Raw genomic sequence first — 26994 nt, forward strand, 5'->3', positions numbered from 1 at the left:
GCAGAATTCATAACCAGTCGTGTTTATCCTCCTGGCTTTGCAGAGGCGCCTTTCCACAGCGCCACCCGGCCAGCTGACCTCTCGCTCCCGAGCAGAGAGGAGTAAATATCATCGTACTCACTCCCTCCAAAGTAATTTCATTTCGGAACTTGCCTGCACGGCTCACACACGCTCCGTCTCTGCAGCTGCTGACGATTCGGGAGGACAGCTGAAACACGAGGGCTCTGCAGGAAGGGTGCTGGTCGTCCTAACTGCACCCTTCGAAGCACCCACGAGAGCACCTTACATGGGAAAGCTGCGAGAAATCCTCTTCCTTTCACTGTGATCTTTAACCTCCCTGTGCCATAATCCACATCCGCATAAAGGGGTTGCTTTTGGGGTTCAACATATACGAAGATTTGTTCATGGCTGTGAATCACCTTGACGAAATGCAACCTGTACATGCAAATGATGACAGTGACAGCTGCTATATATAACGTCTGTAAGATCATTAATGCCAATCAACTCACATATATGGAATATGCACCTTGTCAAGTAAAATGAGATCATTTTACAGTAAGATCCCAAGCTGGGTTTATACAGATAATAATAGTATCGATAAACTTAGACTTCTTTCAGATGTTTGGCTTGGAGCACACGTTTTCACTAAAGCATCTGCACAGTACAACAGCAGCTCCGATGAAGACCTGGCTGAACAGGGAAGTCTGCAACCATCTCGGATGCAGCTGCGCCTGGGGCCCCACCACAGCTGCTTTTTGCACCCACGGTGTCTTGTGTCTTTACTAATGGCCTAGAGGAAAGCACTCAAGCATCACCGCTGCTGTCTGCAGGTGAGATAACGTTGGGGGAGCAGAGAAGAACAAAGAGGCACAGCCAAACGCTGGTACCAGAGCAGACTCACACGGCGAGGTGAGCGCTGCTGGGGTAAAGCTGCGAACCACGTTTCCGGATGAGTGGTTCATTGACTAAAAATTACGCTTTGGGGCAGGCTGAACACTATTCCCAAAGGATGCCAAGAGTCCCACTGGAACACTCGCAGAAGGAATGAAGTGCAGACATCTTATTTTCCACAGACGTATGGGCAGTGTTTCAGTTCAGCACCGGCAACACACCGCCGAGTTCTCTCCTTTCTGTTGGCCCCATTCCTGCTCCGGGAGGACTGTGCTATTTCTCATGCTAACTGATTGCCTGGGCCAGTTTAGTACCCAGTCCTTGTTAAAACAAAATTTCACCGAGCCTGTAAAAAGCAGGGGGAAGAAAGAGCTCCTGAAGGCTTTCCCAGGTGGGGTTTACACGTTGAGAATCCGTTCTTTGCATTGTCCCCAGGTGCAGATGCGGCAGAGAAGGACGGGGCAGGACGGGGGTGCTGAGCAGCCTTGGGTGCAGGTTCCAGACTTGTTCCTGCAGGTTCCTCCTTGGCCCCAAACACAAGTCCTGCAGAAGGAGAAGCGATTCCCAGCGCAGGTGTCCTTCCATGCTGGCTCTTTCAAGTGTGGGTTTCTCTACCCTCAGTCCCTGTAAGGCCAGGGAGCCAGGCAGCGCGAGCCCCCAGCAAACGCCTCATCTCCTGGGTTTGCAGAACCTATTCCCAGCTGCCCACCAAGCCTGCGCACAGCTGCAGCACTTCCAGAAACCCTCTCCAACCTTCAGACCCCAGCACCGAAAGCGACTCACAGCAAGGTCCTTGTTTGCAATGTGGCTGAGCCAGTCTGAAAGGGGCCCGACCTCTGCAGGTGTGTGACGAGCAGTCCCACCGAGGAGCACACCGGCCACCGCTGGGCACACGCAGCACCAGCGCACCAACATACAACCCCGCTGCAAACACATCACTTACATTTTGTTTTAAAGTAGCAACAGAAGCGCAGAGAGGTATAAATCATGACATACATTTTTATGTAGTTCAGCCTCCCCTGCAGCGTTATAAACCATCATGAAAACAGGCCCATGCCAGAGGGTATGAACTAGAGTATTAAACCTGTTAACCTACTTATACTTCAAAAACGCTATGCAAAGCTAAAAGACATTAAGACAGATTATGTCTGTTAATGGGATTCAGTGGTTTCAGGTGTTTCAGTTCAATTACAAAATCCCAGCCGCAAAGCCTAGAAGGTGGGCAGCAAGGATGTGCCGCTGAGGTTTCCACTTCCCAAGAGCCCGACCATGGGCATAAGGTCTTTGGAGTCAGAGAGTTCCTTGGTTCACTTGCACTGCTGCCCTGCAGAAAGGGGTTGTATTTCCTGATCTGATCCGTGGTTCACTCCTGCAGACAAAGCAATGATCGCTGTAATCACACCCCAGCAGTGCTCCTGCTCTGCTGCTCTCTCGTGACCCTCGTTCTAGAGGTGGTGTAACCTCGATGCTTTCTGTGACTTGTTCCTGATTTATTTTGAGGGTTGTTGCTGCTTTCCAAACGGCCTCTGGCTGCTGCAGAGGACCTGCTGGTGGCTCCTGGGGAGCGCGATGGGGTGAAGGCAGCGTCCTCCCCCCAGGTGCTGGGGGGCTCGGGCTTCGGAGGGGCAGCACCCTCCACCCCATTGCAAGTGAGACAGAATCCCAGGCTGGCTGGGGTTGAAGGGACCTCTGGAGATCCCCCAGTCCAACCCCCCTGCTCACGCAGGGTCACAGGGCAGATCACACAGGGTCACATCCAGGCGGGTTTGAATGTCTCAGAGCAGGAGACTCCACACCTGCTCTGGGCAGCCTGGGCCAGGCTCTGGCACCTCCCAGCAAACAAGTTTCTGCTCATGTTCAGATGGAGCCTCCTGTGTCCCAGTCTGTGCCCATTGCCCCTCACCCTGGCGTTGGGCACCACTGAACAGAGTCTGGTCCATCCTCTGACACCCACCCTGGAGATATTTATCAGCATTGATAAGATACAAAGAGAAAAGAGATGAACATGAGTGTCCCTGTTTCAAGTGCCTGGTGGCACCAACCATCCCTGGCTGAGCGCAGAGTCCCGTTCCCCTGGGGTGCCAGCCCTGGGGAGGCTCTCTGTGTCCCCAGTTCCCCGTGTGTGTGCACAGCCCCTCATGGCCAGCAGCGCTCGGCCCAGCACAGAACCGCCGCTGGTTCAAAGAGGCTGAACCGTTCCTGCTTCGGGCACAACCTCTGCTGGCTCTAATAGCCACGGCGCTGTGACTTGACAGAGTGCTTTTAAAACTTTCCAGGCTCCGGGTAAGATTTACAGAGCACCGGGTGTAGGAAAGTATTTATTGCAGAGCAGAGGCGACAGCGAACTGAGAGCGCGGGACACGAGGAGGAAGGCAACATGATTCATCAGCGCGAAGAGCAAGACAACTTATCTGTTTTCTGCAATTCCACTTGCAGCCAAGAAAAATGAGCCATCGTAGCAGAAATTATGTGTGACAGGGAAGGACAAACCGCTCCAATCAAACAACAGCAGTTCAGATAACTCCTGGAAGAACCCTGACACGGACACCCGACTCTGTTTGGCTACCGGGCCAGAAGGATGCTCCAGGCGGGATGAGGCACGGACACCGCACACCCCTCCGGGGAGGATAAATAAGTACTCAAAAGCAAGCAGTGCACCTCCAGAATACTGATTCCCGTGTGCTAATATTTTCTGGCTCCCTGCTACAAAGTCAAGGCGATTTGATTTAAGCCAAAGCATAATAAATAAATGAAAACTTCCCAGTTGTATGGTGAAGTGAGGCAGACGAGGAGGGTGAGGCAGAAATATGGAAGCAATGAAAACAAAAGATAATAATGCAAGTCACTAAGAATGACTGGCTTCCAGAAACACTTGAAATGGCTCCCGAGGCAAAGCTTTTGTCTGGGGCTCCAATGCACTGTTTATTTTGCTCAAGCAAAGCGTGAACCTTGGTGCCAACAGCATCACCTGGAAGCTCCTCTGAAGTCGGCTGACTCCTGAACAGCAACACGCTCCTTTCTGCCCCTGAGTCGGCAGAGATCAAACCCCAGACCTAGAGAGGCTTTTATCTTCTTGTGGTGGAAGAGCACGCACTATCAGACTGAATTACATTTGCACTTAGACAACAACCCCTACTTGGAGGCCAGGTAGTAGACCCATTAAAAACTTGATTGGGGGAGCAGGTTCAGAGAAGATCCAAAATCTAGGGGATTGCTATTTAAGTAGAGATCTAGGTCTCCATTCAGATCATACAACAAAGACCTAGGCACCACTCGAGTCTGAATCAGACCATTGGAAAGATTACAGTGATTTGGATGCTGAAATGTATCCTCATGTTTCAAGTCTGTTCAACTTCAGCTATTCCACAAACCAGCTAGGTCTGAAGCCTGTTTGATTTCTCCTGAAGAAAGCGAATAACCAAGCAGACCACGCTTTGTGGGGAGAGGGGACTTCCCACTGCAAAGGCTCCTCGATGCTTTGCCTTTGCCCGTGATGAGGCACAAAACCTGGAGCTGAGCGCTATGTTCTTTTGCCACGTTCACCTTACGCAACTTGACGGAGCCCACGCGGTCTGGCTGTGGGCGAGGAGAGGACAGTGCACATCCTGCAAACAGCTGGCTGGGTCTGAGCACTGGGCCACCCTCTGAAGAGCAAATACCCGCCCTGAAGGCACCTGGAGGACACTCTGGATCCAAAGCATGGTGAAACACAGCAGCTATCTCCATTACTTCAGTGAACATTCAGGCGCCCCATAAGACCAGCGACGAACCCAGCGCCCTCCAGCAAACTGGTGCAGAAGAGGAGAGCTTGTGCCTCCCACCTCAGGCTCTCCAAACCCTTGTACAAGCAGAGCTTCTTCACCACCAAACACCATGGATTCCGGTGAGTTCAGAAGGCTGGTCTGTCTGTGCTACTGCTGTGAGACACGGGACTGCCCACTTAATCCTCTCTCTTCCTCTTGTTTTCTTTTGAATAATTGGGTTTTGCTGCTTTCTGTTGTCTCAGTCCTTGTTCAAGGCTCATCCTTTGCCTGAACTGTGCGGGAATAACCCGCGACAAGCCGGGATCGCCGTCAGCACACAGGGCAGACCCCCTGGCACACGCTCCCTGCGCAAGATATCTGGGCACCTTCTGCACAGGAGCTCAATAGGGACATAAGGAACCGCATCTACACAGGCAAAGGCTGAGGGGAAAAAGGAACACGTGCAAAAATCCATTCCTGAGCTGAGGCCAAAGGCCAGCTGGATCTACAGGCAATGACAGCAATTAAAGGCAACCCCTCTTGCCTGTTCTGCACACCACGGATCTCCTTTCCTGCCTTCACCAGCCATACCTGGGATGTGTAAAATGCATCCTGAGGTCCGTGCCAAATGCGCTATGAAAGCGAGAAGGCCCATGGGGCAGTGCTGGTGGTGCCAGCACAGCCCAGCGCGTGGGGCGGACACAGGCAGTGTCCCCCAGGGGCTCCTGCTCCTCACACAGGGCAAACCTGGCCGGTGCCCAACAAGGAAAAAACAGATACCGCTACTTCAGGAGCAGGAGGGTCATGAGGGCTGCAAAGGCCTGAGCAAGCACCTCACTGTCAGACCTGCACATGGGCTGCAGGGCCGCCAAAGGAGTCACAGGCCTTGCTTTCCCCACGGCTGCCCAGCCCGGCCCCGCTCCCCTCGCTGCTCGCCCTGCTCCCGTGATGTACGACAGCGGGGAACCCTCATCTATCCAGCCGGCAGGCTCATTTATACAGTGCTTGAAAAATAGATGGTGTATGAAGTGCAATTTGGTGTTGTCGCAGAGTTCTGTCCCCCTTGGGGTGTCAGGGCATTTGATTAAAACCCTTTTATGGGAAATCAATATTTTACTCATTATAACTGTCATTCTCAGACCTAAAAACTACTGAGATGGACTTGTAAGATGCTGCGCTACATGCATGCACACACAGGTCTATTCATTAGGGGAGTAATCCCTTAGCATTTATTTTTCTTTCATAAGCACACACAGAGGTAAATAAGCAGCAAGAGGGTGTCATTCTAATGGGTGAGCAACGAGCTGCAGCAAGGATGCACCATTTTCTGCTACATTAAAGGTTAGAAACACTGTCCCAAGCCATCCCAAGATCCCACCTTGGACAAAACTCTTCCAAGGCCAAATCAGCCTAAAGCTTGGAATTATACCCAAGGGCAGTGGCTCACACAGGAGACTGGAGAGATGCTCAGGTGAAAGGAATGAATAAAGCACTGACTTGAGGTTCATGAGGTGTAGAGTTGATTTCTACCTCTGCCCCCCTGGGGACCCTGGTGAGTCCCTTTGTAGCTTTGTGCCTCAGTTTCCCCATCTGTACAATGGGTGGATGACACGGTCCTCCTGTGGGGTGACACCTGCAGACAGACTAACGAGGGGCTGAGGCAGGGGTGGGACTGTCACTGGGATTTTGGCATGGAGACTGTTACCAGCCAGTCCCGGGCTGTTCCCAGGAGTGGTCACGGGGGCCACAGGCACAAACTGCAGGTATAGAGCACTGGGCTGCTGCTAATTACAGCCATGAAGATGATGGAGGGAGTGGAGCATCTCCCGTGTGAGGAAAGGCTGAGGGAGCTGGGGCTCTGGAGCTGGACAAGAGGAGACTGAGGGGGGACTCATTCCTGGGGATCAATATGGAAAGGGGGAGTGTCAGGAGGATGGAGCCAGGCTCTTCTGGTGACAACCAGTGACAGGACAAGGGGTAAGGGGTACAAACTGGAACACAAAAGGTTCCATTTAGATTTGAGAAGAAACTTGTTCCTGGTGAGGGTGGCAGAGCCTGGCCCAGGCTGCCCAGGGGGGTTGTGGAGTCTCCTTCTGTGCAGACATTCCAACCCGCCTGGACACCTTCCTGTGTAACCTCATCTGGGTGTTCCTGCTCCATGGGGGGATTGCACTGCATGAGCTTTCCAGGGCCCTTCCAGCCCCTGACATTCTGGGATTCTGTAATTACAATCCTGCACACAACCAACAGCTACATAAATGAAACAAACAGCAATAATAATAACAAAATGATATTTAATAATCCTTTCCCCAAGCAGCACTTATTTCTTTCTCCAAGGCACTGCTTTGCCTCCTACAACCTGATCCGTTAGTGCTGAAACCATAGCAACAGCCCGGATTGTACCACGACGCATCAGGATGCACAGCCGCTAGCATCTGCACCAGCACCAGCACCCTGCCTTCATTCCACAAAGACAAAAGATGTTCAGATTCCACCCTAGAGCTTGCAGCACACCCCACAGATACAGGGACCGTGGGTGCTGCATGGCACGGGCTCCCCAGGCTGCCGACCCCAGCGCCACGGGCCCTGGGACCTGCTCGCTGGGACCATCATTCTGATGCCAAATCCCACGGGAAAAAGTAAAGCAGCAAAAAGCAAAGTATTTTCCAGTACAAACTGGGGCTGGAAGAGACACCCTCTTAACCACACAGCCGGAGCAGGTGTGAATCTGCTCAACACTGAGAAGGAGGCAGATGGATGTGTCCAGCACTGCTCTTTTTTGTTTTTTAATTGGAAGTACCACTCTTCAGTTTATTGGTGGTTATTGTTTATGGTACTTTTGGGAGCCAGAATAAGGGATGCGAAAGCAACGTGATCCACAAAACGAGGACAGGTCTTGTGTCAGAGGGCTGCGTGGCCCCCGTGCAGCCCAGCCCGTGCTGCTCCTCCCTCCCGCGCCTGCGCTGCCCGTCCTGCACAAACAACACACCCCATCACCTTCTGTTCGAAGCAATTCAGCCACTCAACCCAGCAGCAGAAACAGGAACATGTGACAAAAGGATGGACTTCTCCATGAGATGAAGGGAACCAAGTGACCAGAGACGGCAGAACAAAGGGACGGCATTATTTCGGGGTTATTTTTCTACTTGCTTCTTTTTCTTTCAAAATACAAAATTTCATTAACATTTGAAAGCATTGAATATTTTCTGTTTGCTTCCTAGAGGTCAGGAAGTGGGAAGGAAAAGTTTGTGAACATTTCACAACTATCCTCTTTTATTCTTGGAAAAACGTCAGATGTTCAAAACACATCTGAGTGTTTTGTGCACAAGCCGCCCGTAGATAATCATGCTGCTTTGCAGTGGGATGAGCATATAGGAGAAATGCCTCCATTCAGAGAAAATGTAAGTGGGTTGGGGTTTCTAAAGGATGAGTGGGATCAGGGGAAGGGGTTTTTGAAGGGGACGGCGCTGATTATCTGGGGACAGTCTGGCTGGCAGCGGGGCTGGCAGAGCCCAGATCGGTATGGGCTGCTGCGGACAGTCAACACCGGCCCGAGTCTGACCCGACGCCCATCTGCGCTGCGCCGCCCTCCACGGCTGCTCTGCTGAGTCACTCACACTCCCGCAAAGCCAAAAACGAATTAATTTGTCTGGGTAAAGACAGCCCAGACAAGAAATCAAACCAAAATCAAGTCTCTCCGCTCCACGGGAAAGCAAACGACTCCCCCAAAGACACTCCTCAGGTCAACCCTGTCTCCGTGCCCACGGCCAGAAGAAATATCCTTCTGTCGCTGGGATGGCAAGGGAGCAGCTCTGCCCTTCACCAGCACCTTCAGCGCGTTTCGGGGATTCAATGACCACGTTTAAACCTCAATACAGCATTTGCCAACCCCTTCCATGGCTGCACAAGTTGATGCAGCCTGGGGCTTGTGGGAGACTCCACATTTCTATGGGAAACAGCAGTGCACGAAGCCCAAAGGCTACCTGTTGTTACCCAGTGTTCCTACAGCCACTATTTATATTTCTATTTCTATTCTCTTCACTCCAGACACAGCTCCGCACAGACTCGTACTTTATAACGCATTCACACCACTGTCCCTTTTAACCTGGTTTAAAATCCGGAGTTGGGTAAGAGAAGAACAGAAAATGCCTCCTGCCTTCAGAAAATAGAAATGCTACATTTGCACAGAGCAGGAATGTTTTCTACCTCCAGGTCCGTTGTTGAGCCTTTCTGTCTGTGCACACACGTGCACGGGGCTGCTCGGGGGGGCTGTGTCACCTTAGCAATCCCCCGCCTGCAAACGGCTCACAAATATTAACCAGGAGCAAAGACAGCAAAGAAGGAGAGGTGCAGATTAGACCAAGAAACTAAAAACAACCCTTTCGCAAGTGGCCAAGGCCATTAGCTGTGACTCAGAGGCAAGACTAAGCTTTAGGATTATCCCACTTAAAGCTTCAGAAAAAAAATCAATTAAATTACAGTCTACCTGATTGCCACCTTTGTCAGGACAAAGCGGGTGTGCTAAGGAAGGCCCCTCTGGGCCAACAAATTGGAGCAAACTGGTATGGGCTGGGGCAGGAGAAGAGTGGGAAGGAAAAGGGGATCAGAGACAGGAGATGCACAACCTAGAGCAGATGCTGGAGCAGCTGGAATGCACCAGCTGCTGGAGACTATTTAAATAAAGGAATTATGAGAAAAACAAATGTAGTCTAAAGCCACAAACCCCAGGAAGTCGTTCCTTTCAAAACCATGCGTGAACCAGGGTCAGCAGTGAGTGGTCACCACGACCTGAGCGGCAATTTGCAGGGAGACAACAGCTCATTTGAGCAGCCCCAGGAAGGAGAAAGCTGGGGAGCTGGTGGTAACTGCCCCTCAAACGGCACTTGCACGAGGAGCTGGCCACCGGTACCGAAGCTGGGTGATGTCTCAGGGTGCTGCCGGCATGGGAGCTCAGCACAGGACACACATAGACCAGCTGCAGAGGGGCCAGAGGACCCCAGGAATGATGCGAGGCTGGAGCAGCTCTGCTGGAGGACAGGCTGAGAGAGCTGGGGTGTTCAGCTGGAGAAGAGAAGCTCCAGGGTTGTGCCTTTCAGTGCTTAAAAGGGGCTGATAGGAAAGATGGGGACAGACTTTTTAGAAGGACCTGTTATGATAGGACAAGGGGTGGTGGTTTTAAACTAAAGGATGGAGATTCAGGCCAGACATGAGGAAGGAATTGTTGTCCTGAGGGTGGTGAGAGCCTGGCCCAGGTTGGCCAGAGAGGTGGTGGATGAACCATCCCTGGAGACATCCCAGGCCAGGCTGGATGGGGCTCTGAGCAACCTGAGCTGGTGAAGATGTCCCTGCTCATGGCAGGGGGGGCACTGGGGGAGCTGGGAAGGTCCCTGCAACCCAAACCATCTGTGACTCTGTGATTCACACACAAACCCAAACGAGTGACCCACCTGTAAACATCTCACTGAGATTCACTGCTCGGGAGGTCCCACCACCCAGCCCCGCTCTCTCCTGGGAGCTCCGCACCATCCACTCCTAACCCAGCACCTGCTTCTCTCCAGTCCAAGCTGTGCAGCCAGGAAAGCTCATTTTGGGAACATTCCTCTGCCTTCTCCTGGCAGGCTGGCAGTGCAGGTTCAGCACAGCGCCCCCACCTCTCAGACCTCCTGTCCTTCACCCTGCGCCTGTTCTCCCGGCTTGGCTGGTTTCTCTCTGCGGTTGATGCAAAATCAACGTGGCTGGAGGAGCAGCACGTGCCAGCCAGGCTGTCCATCTTTGGGTCCCCTTGCTACAAACCTCTAACTGCTTGGACAGAGGAGCAGCGGTGTGTGGTCCACTGGGTCAGGTCCACCGTGCCACTGTGTCCCACGCAAAATCCCGCGTGTCCGTGTGGAGATCACCTCTAAATGTCTCCACGTCAGGCAGATGGAAATACTGAAACCTAAAGTGCAGCCATGAAAAGCGTGTTGGCATCTGACCGTGGGCTGTTTGTTCGTTATGCAAAGACATGAAATTCTCTAAAGCATTAAAAAAAAAAGAACAAACCAAAAGACACAAAACCAACAGGTTATTCAAGCACTCGAGATAAAGTTCTTGCTGGTCATTAATTGCTGTCTGCTAAACGAACAGGCAGCCTATACTAAACAACAACTGCGGCAGAAAACTCCAGTGACAACTGAGCTCAAGAGCTAAAATAAATCTTACAGACTCTCTCCAGCCAACGCAGTAGAAACACAAGGGTTTTTCAGCAATTTGTGATGCCTGTTTAATAGCAGGGTGAAGAACGTTAAGAAAAGAAATTGGCTGGGCAAGCTCTAACTACACCGAACAGATCACCTTAGGTTAGCAAAGCTATAGTCAATACCCAAGCCTTCAGATTTAGACTTTCAATCAAGTGCCTAATTAAGGGAGCCAGGGAAAGTAGGGCTGTGAAATTTAATGAGACACTCAACACAGGGCTAAGCACTTCAGATATTGAAGCTTCCAAAATCACAAGAAAGTGATAAAAACAAAAAAAAGAGTGAAGATTATGCAAACCTAACCCCTCTCTGGGTCCACGGCAAGGTCTGCTGAACAGAAACGAGGATGCACCACCCCCGGAACGGCTCTGAGGTGCTGACAGGAGCATTCATTAAGGAGCTTGATCCCCAGGGCCTGCGGAATCCCAGAGCTGCTTTGATTTCAGGAGGATACCCCAGATCTCCATCTGGTGCCTCCTGCAGCCCCCTCGCCCTGGGAAGCTCCGCCAGCAGGAAAAGGCTCCTCTGCGGTGAATCAGAAGCTGAGAAGGGACCAACAGCTTTTGTGGCCATTTTGGGAAAGTTTCAGAAAACTCTGGGTCACCTCACCTGTCCTTCCCCCCCTGCATCTTCTGATGGGAGGATGAGAAAGCAAAATGCCCAAGTAGAACTGGAGATGCCCTCGGTCCTCAGTGACAGTGGCCTTGGGAGAGTCACCACACGTGGTGTCGGGTGGCTTCAGCCTGGTAGATCCCCGGTGCAGGTTTGGGTGACCATATCCACAACGGCGCCGCACATCTGAAGCCACCTTCACGAGCACAGCGTGTCCCCCGAGCAACCAAGGGAAGGAAATCACGCCATGAAAGCACCAGGAGAAGGCTGGGAAAAATGAACTTCAGATCGACACCAAGAGCTGTGTGCACCTGCATTTAGCCGACCCTGCGCTGGCCTTTCCCAGAGGGGTTAAGGCGACACGGCTGGGGAGTTTGGTGGGGCACCACGTCAGAAAGGAGATGTTGTATCTGTCTGGGCTTTGCTACATGAAAAAAAGATCTTGCATCAACCAGCAACTCACACTGATTCAGTTTAAGAAGAGCGCAGCTCAAAATGATATTGCCAAAACTGAGCTGGGTGTTGACCCACAGTATTCTCCAGGGGCTTATTTACAAAGGCAACAGTAAATTATCTAAAACTGAAACTCATTCTGCATCCTCAAAGGGAGGAACAGACTGGGACTTTACAGTTGGCTTTAGCAGAGCAGAGTCTGTGCTGAGCTGTACATCCAGACTCAGACTCGTACCTGCAAAGAACCGCTCTGTGCGGTGTCTCGCACTCCTCCTCCGACAGGGCTGACCGGTGCGATAAATAACAACACCGATGGGTCAGTGCGGGCAGGTGGGGTCAGATGCCAATCTCAGCAAGAGAGACAGCAATGTGGACCTCAAACAGCACTTGTTCTGGCTCTACATAGAATCACAGGATGGTTTGTGTTGAAGGGACCTTCCCAGCTCCCCAGTGCCCCCCCTGCCACGAGCAGGGACATCTTCACCAGCTCAGGGTGCTCAGAGCCCCGTCCAGCCTGGCCTGGGATGTCTCCAGGGATGGTTCATCTACCACCTCTCTGGCCAACCTGGGCCAGGCTCTCACCACCCTCAGGGCAACAATTCCTTCCTCGTGTCCAGCCTGAATCTCCCTCCTTCAGTTTAAAACCATCACCCCTTGTCCCCATCCTTCTTATAGGCTCCTTTTAAGTACTACAGATAGACAAGAGATTCCCTTTGCTCGCTGGCGGACTGAAAAGCAGCAGGGCTTTGAATGACCACCTGGCAAAGCTGCAGCCAGATCTCTTCCAGCATCCTTTGTCCCTGTGACGTGAGATGATGGCAGCAAGAGGACGGGCTTGGTGCTTGCAGGGCACGAAGTGCCTGTCCGGGCAAAGAGCACAGCAGGAGGCTCAACCTGGAGGTGCAGCGGAGCTACCAGCAAGGTTGGTTCAGAGATGCGGAGCCTGCTCAGAGCTGTGCTGCATCCTCCTGCCGGCCCTTGGGATCCTCGGTGCCAGGAACTCAGGGATTCCTGCTCTACAAGCACGGAGGGGTCTCAGCGGCAGGGGCTGCGTGGCGGACGGGGACAGCCAGGCCATGGGACGGGCAGGGGTCCGCGCTCAGGGCTGGAGGCTCGGCAGGAGCTTTGCACTTCTGATTTGAAAACTCAAAACGCCCCATTCAACATCCAAATTTTACAAATTAAAATGAAAGGGAGAAAGTGCAGAATACAGCCACGAAGGCAATTCAAGGGCTGAAGAAAATGCTTGACAAAGGGAAAATTAAAGCCTTTGTTCTGTTTAGCTCCTCAAAAAGGGGATGGGAAGGTGATGTGATTACTCGGTGTAAGAACTTTCATCGGCAGACAATGGTGGGTACGAAAGGGCTCTTAAATCAAAAGGTAAAGACAGAACAGGAATAAATGGCTGCGAGCTGAGGCCCAAGCAATTCAAATGAGATAAAGGGCACACATTTTAACAGGGAGATGATTAACCACTGGCACAAGCGACAAGCGGAGCAGAGGAGTCTTTGACTGTTGACATCTTAACTGCGCTTCTTTCTGAAAGAGATACTGCAACCATGCACCAGTCCCCAGGCTCAGTCCCACCAGGAGGCAGAACCGACCACGGAGCGATGGTGATGGGCTGATGCCAACACCATGGAGACCCCTCTGGGCTCCTCCTGAAGGAAATCCACCCCCAGGGCACCTTCCCCTCACTGGGAGGCAGCAAGTTAACACTGCACTGGTGGAGATGCCAGCCTGCTGTGGGACGCTAGACCAGGACCCCAGGTTCGGGCACCCCAGCCCAGACACAGTCCACCTCCCCTGCTCCGGGCTGCTCCGCCGCAGAGCAAAAGAAGCTGTAAGCGCTCGGCTGCCCGTGTAAAACTGCAGCGCCAGGTGAAACGTTTTATTTGCTTCCTTAAATCACAGCTCTGCTTTTTTTACACTATTCTAAACATGAATGTCTAGCCCTCAGCTCCATTATTTCCAGCATTTCACACCCGCAGGATATATTCTGGCAATTTCTCCTGGTTCTGGTTTTTAAGTACAGTGAACAATCACACTCGACTGCATTCATAAGCCAACGTTAATGAGGCTCGTCGACACACTTTACTGATAGCAGCTGCTGCACATCATATAACTGATCTGCGTGCTACAGAGACACTGCAAACTCTCACTAAAATCCAAGTTTCCTCCTTTGCCGCGACCACGACGAGGCGTGTGAGCTGTTGTTCCCCGCCGCTTCTGCTTCCCCTCGTCCACACCAGCAGAGGATGCGCCCGTATCTCCGTGACTGTATTAATGGAGTCACCGCTGCTCACCGCTCTGATAATATTTACCCGCGGGCTGCCAAGTGCTTCTTGACAGAGCAAACATTTGCGTGTTACGCCTCGATTGTCCCACTAACCGCAAAGAGCATCATCAGGAGATGGATCAACAGGTACCTGCACATCTGAGGTTGCTCAACGGCCAGAGCCCCTGCGAAGTCCAACGGGTCTTTTCCCACAGGGGTGACAAGGGGGGACACGGCTGGGGACACTCCAGTGAAGCCGCCTGCAGAGATGCTGAGGCTGCTCCCTGCTGCCACAGGGCTGGGCTTGGACGAAGGGATGCTGCTGGGATTCCCCCAAATCCAGCCCTGAGCAGAGAGGACACAAGGAATGGCTAATAACTCCTTTCTGGAAAAGCCCAGCTCTAAGTGAGAAGCTTAAAAAACAAAAACATCTTTCTGTAGACATGATCCATGAAATCTCCTGAGCAAGATTCCTCTGGGCTGTGAACATCAGGAACTGGCAGGTTCCGGGGAGGTGTACGCTGAAGGCAGTTGTTCCCACCTCAGTGAAAAGCCGGAGGCTGCTGCTCTCAATAATGGGATCTGTCCCTTTTCCCCGTGTCCGGACCGCTCCTGCTGCTCCCTGTCCCAGGGGCGGGAGCTGCTGGACTTGGGCACCACGGGCTGCCCCGCATCAGCATCCTGCCTGTACCGCAACAGCACGAGCATCCATGTTCAGACCTGGAGAGGACTCCAGCTCAGACACCCAAGAGATGACACAATTACTGCTAATTAGGAGGTGGATAAGTAGGAACCAGTTGACAAGAATGGCACGGACTGGCACTGAGGATGGGGAGGTGGGGTCAACCGTTTCATTAGGAAAACATGGCAAATGCTTTCAGCATCTTAAGGAGGGCATTCGATAAGCTGTGATTTGTGAAAGTGCTGTACCCATTTGTGCTTCGTCCGAGGAAACACTGGGGACGGGGACAGCGTTCAAGGACCCGAGTACATTCCCCGCGTGCCCATTTGTCACTCTTATCTTCGGCAGCCCACGCTGTTCTGGTGGGGCTTGAAAGTGAAGTTTGCCCTTGAAAAACCAGCGTGTGCTGTGAGAAAAGATCCTTCCAACTGAGAGGCACAAGCGTTGGCTGGAAGGGAAGCGCCGGTCTCCGGGGAGCGAGACACACACAGCGCCCGGGTCGGGACGCGGAGCGCGGCCTCGCAAAGGAGCCCTTGCGAGTCTATCAGGAAATCGGCCCCGGCTTGACAGTGCCGGAGAGGAGCCGTCAGGACCTGGAGAGAGTTCTCCATGAAATATGTGAAATGAAATCACAACGCTTGTAGGAAAATACATCCGCTATGTCCTCTTCCTGAGATTAAACTCCAAGTTACAATTTACTGTTCCTCAGTAAACGTTACAGCTTTCATTCTTATTAAAAACATGACAGCTTTGAAATAAAATACTTTCTATGACAACTTGCACCAAAAAAGTTATTTTTAACCTGAAAAACTTAAATTAAAACTTATCCTTCTTATTTTTGTTCTGCAGAACTAAAACCCCAATGTTACCACTACGGAGAGCTATGAAATCTATGAATCGTAGAATCATAGAATCATTTTGGTTGGAAGAGCCCCTCAAGATCATCGAGTCCAACCATAACCCACCCCCGGCACTGCCCCATGTCCCTGAGAACCTCATGTCCGTCTGTCCAGCCCTCCAGGGATGGTGACTCCAGCACTGCCCTGGGCAGCCTGTTCAATGCCCCACAGCCCTTTGGGGAAGAAATTGGTCCCCAGATCCAACCTCAACCTCCCCTGGCGCAACTTGAGGCCGTTTCCTCTGCTCCTGGTGCTTGTTCCTGGGGAGCAGAGCCCGACCCCCCTGGCTCCAAGCTCCTTTCAGGCAGTTTAGAGATCAGAAGGTCTCCCCTCAGCTCCTGCTCTCCACAGAAAGGACTTCCCATCAAATCCTACAATCATCACATTATTGATGCATTGTACTCTGCAGGACTTCCCTGCACAGAGAGTGAAGAACACTGATCATCTGTAATGTTGGTCAGCAAACTGCAAAGCGATAGACTGTTTGCTGTGCTGCTCCCATGATGAATAAACAATACTGCCACTTTGCCCTTTACAGCATTGATTAGATCTGGTTAAAACAAACAGGAAAAAAAAAAAAAACATCACAGGAGGAACTCACAGTTGCTTGTGAACTAAATCTCAGCCTGGGGCATGAGGTATTACTATTAATTATATTGTTTCAAAGGCAGCTGCAGTGGGATGGTAAAGATTTAACACTCCAGCTGCAGCTCGATACAACACACACCGCAGTCAATACCGAAGCCCTTTTTGACTTTGGGGGTGCAGGATCAGCGGTTAAACACTCACACGCACCCCTGCATTGGGGGCAGTGGTAGGCAGGCGATGCTCTGCCCCAGCACGATCATGAAGATGAAGCCCAAAGAGGCAAACTACTCTGCAAGCCTGTGAGCAAAAGGACTGCAGGAGAACACCATCCTGGTGCACACCGTATGAGGAACCCCCTCCTTCCATCACCTGTTCCACCTCCCTGATGAGTGCCTGGTGGCCTCTCCCAGCACTGTATGGAGGGATGGAGCTTCGATCTTTCCTGTCTTGCTCCAGACCCAGAGGCCAAGGGACACCACTCCGCACAGCCCAGGGGAGCTGCAGGGTTCAGGCAGGGTGGATCTGTCTTGCTCGTGCTGCAAGACCTGCAGCAGCTGAAGAGGAGGACCTCAGCATCACCTGCATCTTCACCTGGACAGGAGACGGCTTGGTGACAAGGGGCAGATGGCAGAGACCTCACCTCCTGCTGCATTTAGCAGACCACAGGTATCGTTTAAGAGGAGAACATCCACACTGCAGGGAGAGGCAGCACAGGCAGGAGACGCGGGCAGGACGCTGCCCGGTGCGCACGGCACATGGAGACACTCTTAGGACAGAAATACAAGGAGGCGAGGTACCGTAGAGGGGAAAGCAGTCAGGAGACCCGTGTTTCTGTCCACATACACCTTCTCCTCAGCTCTCCCTGCTCACTTCCCCACATGGAATCTCAGAATCCCACAATGTCAGGGGTTGGAAGGGACTTGGAAAGCTCATCCAGTGCAATCCCCCCATGGAGCAGGAACACCCAGATGAGGTTACACAGGAAGGTGTCCAGGCGGGTTGGAATGTCTGCACAGAAGGAGACTCCACAACCCCCCTGGGCAGCCTGGGCCAGGCTCTGCCACCCTCACCAGGAACAAGTTTCTTCTCATATTCAAGTGGAACCTCCTGTGTTCCAGTTTGAACCCATTGCCCCTTGTCCTGTCCCTGGTTGTCACCAGAAGAGCCTGGCTCCATCCTCCTGACACTCCCCCTTTCCATATTGATCCCCATGAATGAGAACCCCCTCAGTCTCCTCTTGTCCAGCTCCAGAGCCCCAGCTCCCTCAGCCTTTCCTCACACGGGAGATGCTCCACTCCCTCCAGCATCTCGGACTGAGCTCCTTGTTGGTTTGAAGTTCTATGCAATATAGATCTGTTTCCCTCCCAGCTCTGAACTTTGCTGACTCAAAAGAAAGTGATCTTTAATGATCCCCTAGATAGCTGTATTTTTCCTACCTAAGTGCACACAAATTGCAACCTGCAACCAATTAAACACACAGTTTCTTATTTTTTCACAACAAACATCATTTGTAATTCCAAAATGTCAATAAAGGGTTCTTTTATATTCCATAGCATTTGCAACTTGGCTCAGTAATTCTGAAGTCAATAATTACAAAAAGGCAATTAGGGTATTAATCAAGAATTACCAAGTTACTTCATAAAACATTTTGCATATTTATCCAGTTGCAAGCTCTGCCCTCGCTGCTCATGGCACACTGAACGCTGTCCCGTCGCTTTGCAGAGCCGCGCGTCCCTCCGTCCCCAGCCCCTCATCCTGGCCCTGCTCCCGCAGCACCGAGACAAGGGCTGGACCTGGTACAGGGCACGATGAACCACGGCGGATGAGCGGGATTTACCTGAACTAAGCTGCGTTTGCTGATTGGAACAAGGTGGGGAAAAAAGAAACCACAGCCTGTTCATTCTGGAGAGGTTTAGCGAAAAAAAGAAGAAAATCGTTTTCTAAAAATGTGATTGTCCACAATAACCACAATAGTTTCATTTGATAAATTATACATTTTGTTTCCTGCCTACTGTTCTGGGTTATTTTTAGAACTGAAAAACAGAAGTGGCCCAGCCGAAAGCAGATTCTTGGTATTAAAAAGACAGCAGTCTGGCTCCCAATTCAGCCGTCCATGCGGCCCCTGCACTGCATCCCCCGCAAGACGGTCTGGGTACAGGGCCCCCGAGCCAGGCCGGGTCCCCAAACTCTGGGGAGGCTCAGGACCCCAGACTGACTGTGGCCACATCTGCCCGTGCTCTTGTATCACAGCAGGAGAAAGGGAGAAGATGAGGCTGGAAGAAGACACAGGAAAAAGGAGCGAGCACCTCCATCGGATGGGACTATCAGTGACTGAGCACCCCCCAGCTGTGCAGAACCAACCCAAGGGGGACAGCCCCGTGCCCTCTCGCGCCTCGGCGGCTGTCTCGCCATCGGACATTTTCAGAAATAGGACGTTATTATTATTTTTTTTCACACTAATATCCAAATCCCCAGGAGGCGTTATTGACACAACAGATTCTTTGCAAATTCACACAGGAAGCCAGGAGGGCTGCGTGCATCCACGTGCCCAGACAAAGGCGATGCGTTCTGCTCTCCCAAGCTCTCGGTCGGAGGGACATTTCTGACAGCAGAGTGCTAATGCAGCACAGCTTCCGACGGATTGGCCGCACACCACCTGCGGTATTAAGACTTTCATCAGCTGTCCTGTCACACAAAGAGCAGCATCTCTAAAAACCTAATACCTTGCAATTTTGCAAGTTTGATATTAATACTGAGGCTTAAGAAGAAAATTCGAGTCAGCTGAATACAGTTGGCTGTTCTTCCAGTATGGCGATGCTGCTACCTGAGAACGAGCTGCGCTGCAACAACAAGGTAGCTCTGGCACTGTGGTAGCAAACACAGATGCTACAAAAGTGAAGGCAAAGAAGCCCAAAACATGCCCTAGGGACTGACACACTATCATAGACATTATAGAAATGCTTGTGTAAGTGAAATGAGGTTAGGTGGACCATAGGGATTGAGGAGCAGAGAAAGGCACACGTGAGAAGGTCCACTGACCAGATCAGAAGCCTGTTTGCAGGGCAGTAAGAAGGAGCCTGGTTTTGTAACATGCAGGAACAGAACCATAGAACAGTTTGGGTTGAAGGGCCCTTCCCAGCTCCCCAGTGCCCCCCCTGCCATGAGCAGGGACATCTTCACCAGCTCAGGTTGCTCAGAGCCCCGTCCAGCCTGGCCTGGGATGTCTCCAGGGATGGTTCATCCACCACCTCTCTGGCCACCTGGGACAGGCTCTCACCACCCTCAGCATAAACAATTTCTTCATCATGTCCAGCCTGAATCTCCCTCCTTTAGTTTAAAACCATCACCCCTTGTCCTATCGCAACAAGCCCCGATAAAAAGTCTGTCCCCATCTTTCTTATTGGCCCCTTTTAAGTCCGGAAAGGCCCCAATACAGGACAAAGGGCAAACAGGACAGCGGTGATCGGCTGGCAGAGTCCCCCCGGGGCTTTGTTTTCTCTTGCAATTGAATTAAATGCTGATAAGAGATGGTGAAGGATTTTCGTACCACATGTGGCTCTGCAATGGAGCTTCCGCTCTATGGATTACAGTTTAGCAAAGAGGCAGCTCTGGGGAAAAATGCTTATGAGGAAGAAATGCCATCACTGTAAAGAAAAGCTCAGGGAAACATTTTCTGGGGTCATTTCTCTTAGAAAAACAGCCTTATGAGGCCACAGAAAGACTCTTAACCGAGTGACAGGGACTCAGCAGGCGGCTCGGAGCAGGGCCTCCAACGTCCTCATCGCACAAGACTCACGTCTGAGCCCACTCACAGCACCTCCACCAGCACTTGCTTTGAGGCCAACAGGGCTGAGCTTGCTTTCAATTCTCAGTTCTCCAAAGAACTAACACAATGCTGTGTGGTTTTACTTCTGAGATCCACTACAACCAGGCAGACGGCCCCAAGATTTGGGCTTGTGCCATAAATGAATCCAAGGCCTTCTGAACAGCCAGCCATGCCTCCGACCGTCAGCTTTTGAACTCATGCTCATCCGAATCAAACCCCACGTGCCAGATGCTGAGACAAAACCAGTCTCTCTCTGATTAAAACATTTACCATGGACTTATCAATAGCTGCTGTGCTACGTATAACCCGTAATTCCTCTCTGAACCGTTGCACACAGCAACAGGAGGCACCACTCAGGCTTCCACCTCCAGCTCACAGCACCGAGGCCCTACACCAACCAGCTTTTTCCCCAAATCTCCCCACAGGTGGGTGTCACAGACTTTCCAACCCAGGACGGGCAACTCCAGGTTCCTCCAGCCCTGGGGCCGGGCAGAGGCACCAAATGGCAGCAGCTTCCACCCCTCTTGGTGCATCACTGTGACTCGGTCCATCGAGCCTTGAACCCCCCGGACCACCAAAGACACCATGGACACTCTGCTTGTAGGCCTGAGAAAGAAACAGCTCACTGAAAGGCTTGGCTGTTCCTTATTAGAAACTTGCCGTGCCCTTATATGCTTTCTCCTCAAACTACAAACGATATCACATCCTTGTACAACGCTGCAGGTTCCAACGTCCTGCAAAGCAGCACCTGTGCGCATTCCCGATTTCTGCACGGCTTTGACTTACAGTATCCCTTAACTGTCCGTTTTTGTTTACAGCTTACAATGGAAAAGCTCCAGTGCCGCTTTCCACCCCCTGCAAATACAGATATTGGTGTTTCTGTACAGCTCCGTATTTGCAGAGGGCCTGTGGAGATGAGATGGCATTCCCGGCGAAGGCAGATGTATTGAATCAATCACCGTGCACAGGGGCCTGGGGTATTTCACAGAAGAACCACAGTTCACAACAGAAGATAAATTATCCAAGTGCTCATGCTCATGCATCCTTTCCTGTCAGTCACTGTTTTAATACAAACTTGGAAAGAATAAAGCAAAAGTTCCCTTTTTCTAGGTCTAACAGGAAAGCGCAGGTCTCTGTCCCCCGGTTTCCCAGCGTGACCAAGTGGCAATGACGAAGGGAGCTGCCTCTGTTTGCGTTGCTCCCGGTATTTAGAATCACAGAATGTCTGGAGTTGGAAGGGACCCCGAGGATCACCAAGTCCGGCGCCCTGCTCCTTGCAGGACTACCTAAAAGGAAACGTATTTAAACACATCCAGGTTTCTACCTCAAGTCTTGCCTAATGGACACAGCCATATGGTCTTAATCATCTTTAAAAGTTTCCTTTTATAGGTTGGGAAAAAATAATAACATCTCCCAGCCCCAAGTGCTGTAAACTGCTTATGGGTGGGGGCCCTTCTCACATTAAACAAGGGTATTTCTGTGTCTGCAGATATAAAACAGAGGTAGCAGGAAGCTCCTCTACTCCATGTAATGATAAAAACGGTCCAAGATGGACAAGAAAATATTCCTAAGCTGGAAAAAGGGTCGGTACTTCACAGACTTCTAGAGATTTCCCTGAAAGCGTCGGGAAAGTGACTGACCTTCAGAACACGGACACCACATACACAGATCTAATCAGAGGCATTTCTCAGTGATGACAGCTCAGGGAACTGTATAGAGATAATCAGAGTTCTGAGGCACAGCATGCCCACGTCCTGTACCTGTTCTAAGCAGGTAACAGCTCCAGACCCTGCCTTGCTGTGTGTTTTTGAAACATGGTTCCTATTTCTGACCCTCTCCCACTTTTGGGCTCAGCTTGCAAATCACTCTGTTACAGGTGACAAAATGACCCGTGTACCTGCCGTAATTTATTTTCCAAACCCATTGTGGAAATGGCAGGAATTGGTCTGTAAGTAAACAGACCATTTATTTATGAACCATAAACAAGAACATTCAATTCCTCATAACCACAGAGCAAAGCTGCAGATTCCCTCTTGGTCCAAGCCTGCGGACACCCAGCTACTGCTGCGCCGTGGTGGGCAAGGAGCGCCAAGAGTCAGAAGAAGTGTCATTTATTCCCTCTCCCCTTCCACGACATCCTCACCATTTAAACGCAGACCAGGAAAAAGAACAGAACAGAAAGAGCTGAACTGCGAGCAGCCAGGTTGCCTCCAGGGCAGGTACAGCAGGCAGCTCGGGGAGAAACCACACCAGGTTACAGCGAAGCTTCTAGATTTGGAAGAGGCTCGATGGGAAGGGACGAATTCCTTATCACGGCGACTTAGATGAGAATTACAGAGTTCATTTTGAGACACTTGTTGGTGGGGGTGGAAACCAAGCACAAGCAAGGCAGGAACCCAAGAAAGGGATTACAAGGCAGTAAGGTCACTAATGGGGGAGAAATTCAGCTGAGCAATTTTGAGGGGGAGGGAAGAGTAGGAAATGATGCTGGTAAGCACAGGGTGAAATCAAAGCAGAGAAATCAATAAAGAGAAAGGACAGAGGGGGGTGACTGGGATGCAGGAGAAGATAAATTAAAGGCTTGCCCAGGGGTTATGATGGCTAGTGAGCAATAAATTAAATAAAAGAGGGCAACAGGGACAAGCAAGGTAGTGTGAAAAAATAATTAAAAGGAAGGGAGGCATAACCGAGGCATAAAATATGGGTGCTGGTGGAAAGATTAGATGACCCAGGGAAGGGAGAGGCTTTCAAAAGTAAAAGAGCCAAGGCAGAGGCTGTAAAGGCCGTGCCCATGTGTGAGGGGCAGATAAGCGAGGCGGATGCATTTTCAAGAGTACAAGAGGCAGGAAGCCATGGGAGAAGAAAGGAAGCGCCTCGCAGAAGGCGTGGACGTGCCCTGTTGACTTCTCCAGGCTGATGGGACAGGTGGACTTTGGGCGGTGGGCAGAGGACCTTGGCCTTGGGGGATTTGTGTGGCAAGCACAGACTCACATTCAAGTCCCCGCTGGGTCCACTTGCCACGGGGAACTTGAATGCTGGGTCTGAAACCACACAGGGGAGCAGCCTGTTTGCCTCAGGGGTTCTCCTGAGCTGAGCTGGCTTCACCCTTTTATACTGAAGCTGTTCAGCTGTGAACAAAATAATGACACGTGTGCTGGGAGAATGGGAACTGGGGCTGGATGGAGCAAGCCCGGCTGTGCAGCCCGGCAGCCGAGCATCTCACCTGGGAACAGGGCATCCGGGCTTTCTCGATCTTTGTGAGACAGGAGCAGGGCAGCTCTCCGGTGGACCCGTGCTCAGCAGTGCAGCTGTGCTGAGCATCAAGGCATCAAACCTCTGTGTGCTCGGGGCCACTGTCCTGCCCAGGGCCCTGTGGGGTCAACCCCAAACCCTACAGTCAGAGACTCATTCTGGTTGGAAAAGCCCCTCAAGACCATTGAGACCAACTGTTCACCCACCCCTGTCCCTGCCCCATGTCCCCGAGAACCTCATGCCGCCTGTCCAACCCTCCAGGGATGGTGACTCCAGCACTGCCCTGGGCAGCCTGTTCAATGCCCAACAGCCCTTTGGGGAAGAAATTGTTCCTAAATCCAACCTCAGCCTCCCCTGGCGCAACCAAGCATTTTGGGAAAGATGCACAAGGACAATACAGGGTTTGGCTATAAGGCTTTTCCTAGTGTGCAGGAAAGAACGCGCAAGCAGACAACCACGACTGCCACGGTCCCTGTTTGTCCCTCTGCTGTGTAGGGCAGAACAGCCCGTCACCGAGAGCTCGTCCCTGCAGAGGAGGGCTGGGGAGCCAGAGCAGCCCTCCAGGGTTACCCAGGACATCCCCGGGTCGCCCTTACCAACCTTCTCACCTGCTTTTTTCAGTCAAACCTCCATCCCCAAGAAGAAAATGACAGGATTTCAGAAGGAAAAACAAACAAAACACAAACAAAACCCCAACAAACAAACACACACACACCCACCCCAGCCCCACATGGCTCATCATAAACACAGGGTGCGCGGCACCACTCAGCACCCTTTGGATATTACAGCTCACCGGGGAATCCAGCCTCAACTCTCCTGGCAGCAAAAAGTCCTTCACATTAGTCTCTGTGTCACAACCCAGCCTGCAAAAGGTCACCGCACTGCCTTATGCAAGAAACACATATGACAATGAAATGCCACAAAACAGGCAACTTTTTAGCTCATTTCCTATAATCTGCAATTCAAGCAAAGCTGGAAGCAAATCTCAGGCCTGGATTTCTCCTGATGAAGGAACGCAGCCATCTGTCTGTTCGCCTTTTCTGCGCTTCTTGCTGACCTGTATTTCTCTCCTCAAAAATAAAATTCACGCTCACACGTTGTATTTGATGCATCTGACAGGGTCGGAGCCATCACGTCCCGTCAAGCACGTGCTGATACAGCCTCGCAAGGGGAAGCTGAGAAAAGATGTGCAAAGAGAGTTCTATTTTCAGATTTTCATTTTAAGGCACCTCCTCGACTTCTGCTTCCTGACTTAGCGTTGCAGTACTCGGCCGGAAAGCTGTGTCTGATCAGGAGAGGACACGGCGAGCGAGCAGCACTGACTTGCTCGGTTGTCTCCTGTCCCTCATGTCTGAGCACCTCATGGAGCAATGTTTCCATAGTTGTAACAGCAGCTCAAGCTGGAGGAGAAAGACTATTATGCCTGTTGAAGGTTGAGAACTGAGAAATTCAGGCCCAGCTCCTTCAACACTGGCCGACTTTGATGGCTGAAGGCAGCCAACCGGCCAGGGAATGCGGGAAAATGATGGTGGAGAGCTTGAACCCTGAGCAGAGACTTAAACCTGGTTTCATCTAGCACTAAATCCTGTCCCCTGGCCTTTCTCTCCAGCACAAACACCACTCCTTGAGTGGGCAGCAATTGGTGTGTGATAGGAGAGGCAGAAAACACCTTGTAAGTGATGGGGAAAACAAGCCAAGGTGGTGAGGACCAGGTGGTTGAGAAACAGGTGTGAAGAGCCCACCCTCAGTCCTTCTGGCCAGCAGTATTTTTCTCTAGGGAGTTAATCAGAAATTCATAGAATCATTTCAGTTGGAGAAGACCCTCGAGATCATCAAGCCCAACAATAACCTAACCCAGCTCTAGCACTGCCCCACGTCCCTGAGAACCTCATGTCCGTCTGTCCAGCCCTCCAGGGCTGGTGACTCCAGCACTGCCCTGGGCAGCCTGTTCCAATGCCCCACAGCCCTTTGGGGAAGAAATTGTTCCCCAGATCCAACCTCAACCTCCCCTGGCGCAACTTGAGGCCGTTTCCTCTGCTCCTGGCGCTTGTTCCTGGGGAGCAGAGCCCGACCCCCCTGGCTCCAAGAATTAACACTTCATAGTGAGACATGAGTTGTCCTACTACCCATTCGTGTCCTTGACAAGGTATCTAAGTCACAGAGGGTGGCTTGGTCCCACCGTCAGGCTTTTTTAGACTTGATCACGAACGCTGTGAAGGCACCGTCCATATCCCACCAGCACTACGGCCACCACAGCCTGAGCCGGAGCCTGCACCACCACCAGCGGCCCGGGGCGCCGGTACAGCCGCCCCCTCCTGACCCGTGCCGTCTTTTCTAAAGTAAGAACCTCTTACAGCTGTCCTGCCCCGGCCCGCGGGCAGCTAAGAAGGTCACTGCCAGATCACAGCTTAAAGGGCTACCGAGTGCCGGCCTAATCCGGGCAGGACAGGAACTGCTGGCGCTGGTAAACGACCCAAGCAAGCGATTACAGTCTGGGTTTATCTGTGATTAGACACTGTGATGGCCCACTGTTGTTTTTGCTAAGAAGATGAACTGAAAGTTGCATCCACAAAGTTTTTGTTGAGCAACTTAAGGCTGCTCTGTGTGTCCCAACCCTGCGAGGGTGGACTCAGTAACAGCTATTTCTGTGACGGTCCCTGCATTGCTGGAATCATACACATTTTCATCAGCCTTCCTAGTTCTCCAGAGTCACCCTGGGTGCTCTGCTCCTATTGTCTGAATGAGATCTTTCCAGAGATGTTTCTGCAATCCCCAGTAAACAGGTAGTTTAACAGCTCCCTCTGGCATCAACCTGCATTCTGTGCACTCCCAACAACTGGAGGGAGAAGTGAAAAATGAAAAAGCAAACAATCAACCAGCAACATCCAAGTGTTGAGAAGTCCTGTGAAAGTGAAGAACTCCCCGATTAGGAGCTGCTGCAGCTCAGGCCCTGCAGTGTGTGCACGCAGGATAAGAGTCTTCCTCTTAAGGGAGGTTCAGCACAGCTGAACCAGAAATGAAAACGTACCAAAACGTACTGTGTCCAAAACAATCACAATTTGCCCATCAGGGCGTAATTAATACAGTCCCATTTCTATAGCCAACAGCACATGAGGGAACAGCAGATTCTCAGCGCATCCAGCACCCTTTGCCTCCTTCAACACTTCACACCAGGCCAGGAAGAGGCCACTTCCAGCAGGAAGAGAAAACCTTTGGCCTGAACTCAGGTAACAACCATGCCGCATCCCGGGCCAGGTGTCCTGACCGCCCAGTCCCACCTCGCACAGCAGAACAGCAGCAGCTGGGAAGCGCGGGGACCTCTCCACCATCCACCCCATCCAAAGGTACCTCAGGGCACAGTTACTCACCGGGACTGGTTTGGGCGCTGGGGTCCGTCAGTCCTTCCCGTCACCGGTCCGGGAGCAGGCGGCTCAGCCCTGTACGGTCTCGGCTTCACCCTGCAAGAATCAGGACACCGAGGGTTTTTTTTTTGCCAGCGGTAAGCAGATAATCCCGTACTTTCTAACCCTGGGC

The 26994-nt window shown here is 51.7% G+C and overlaps 1 protein-coding gene across 2 annotated transcripts in view; it reads right to left on the bottom strand.

The window, feature by feature from the left end:
- RALY (RALY heterogeneous nuclear ribonucleoprotein) overlaps positions 1-26994 on the bottom strand; it is an 85144-nt gene that overhangs the window by 22450 nt on the left and 35700 nt on the right. For both annotated transcript variants that reach the window (XM_065031816.1, XM_065031815.1), the window contains exon 2: positions 26829-26918. The gene's annotated coding sequence lies outside the window, so the exon portion shown is untranslated. The remainder of the gene's footprint in view (positions 1-26828; positions 26919-26994) is intronic.

Source organism: Columba livia, chromosome 16 (genome assembly GCF_036013475.1).
Source record: "Columba livia isolate bColLiv1 breed racing homer chromosome 16, bColLiv1.pat.W.v2, whole genome shotgun sequence".
NCBI classification, from domain to species: domain Eukaryota; kingdom Metazoa; phylum Chordata; class Aves; order Columbiformes; family Columbidae; genus Columba; species Columba livia.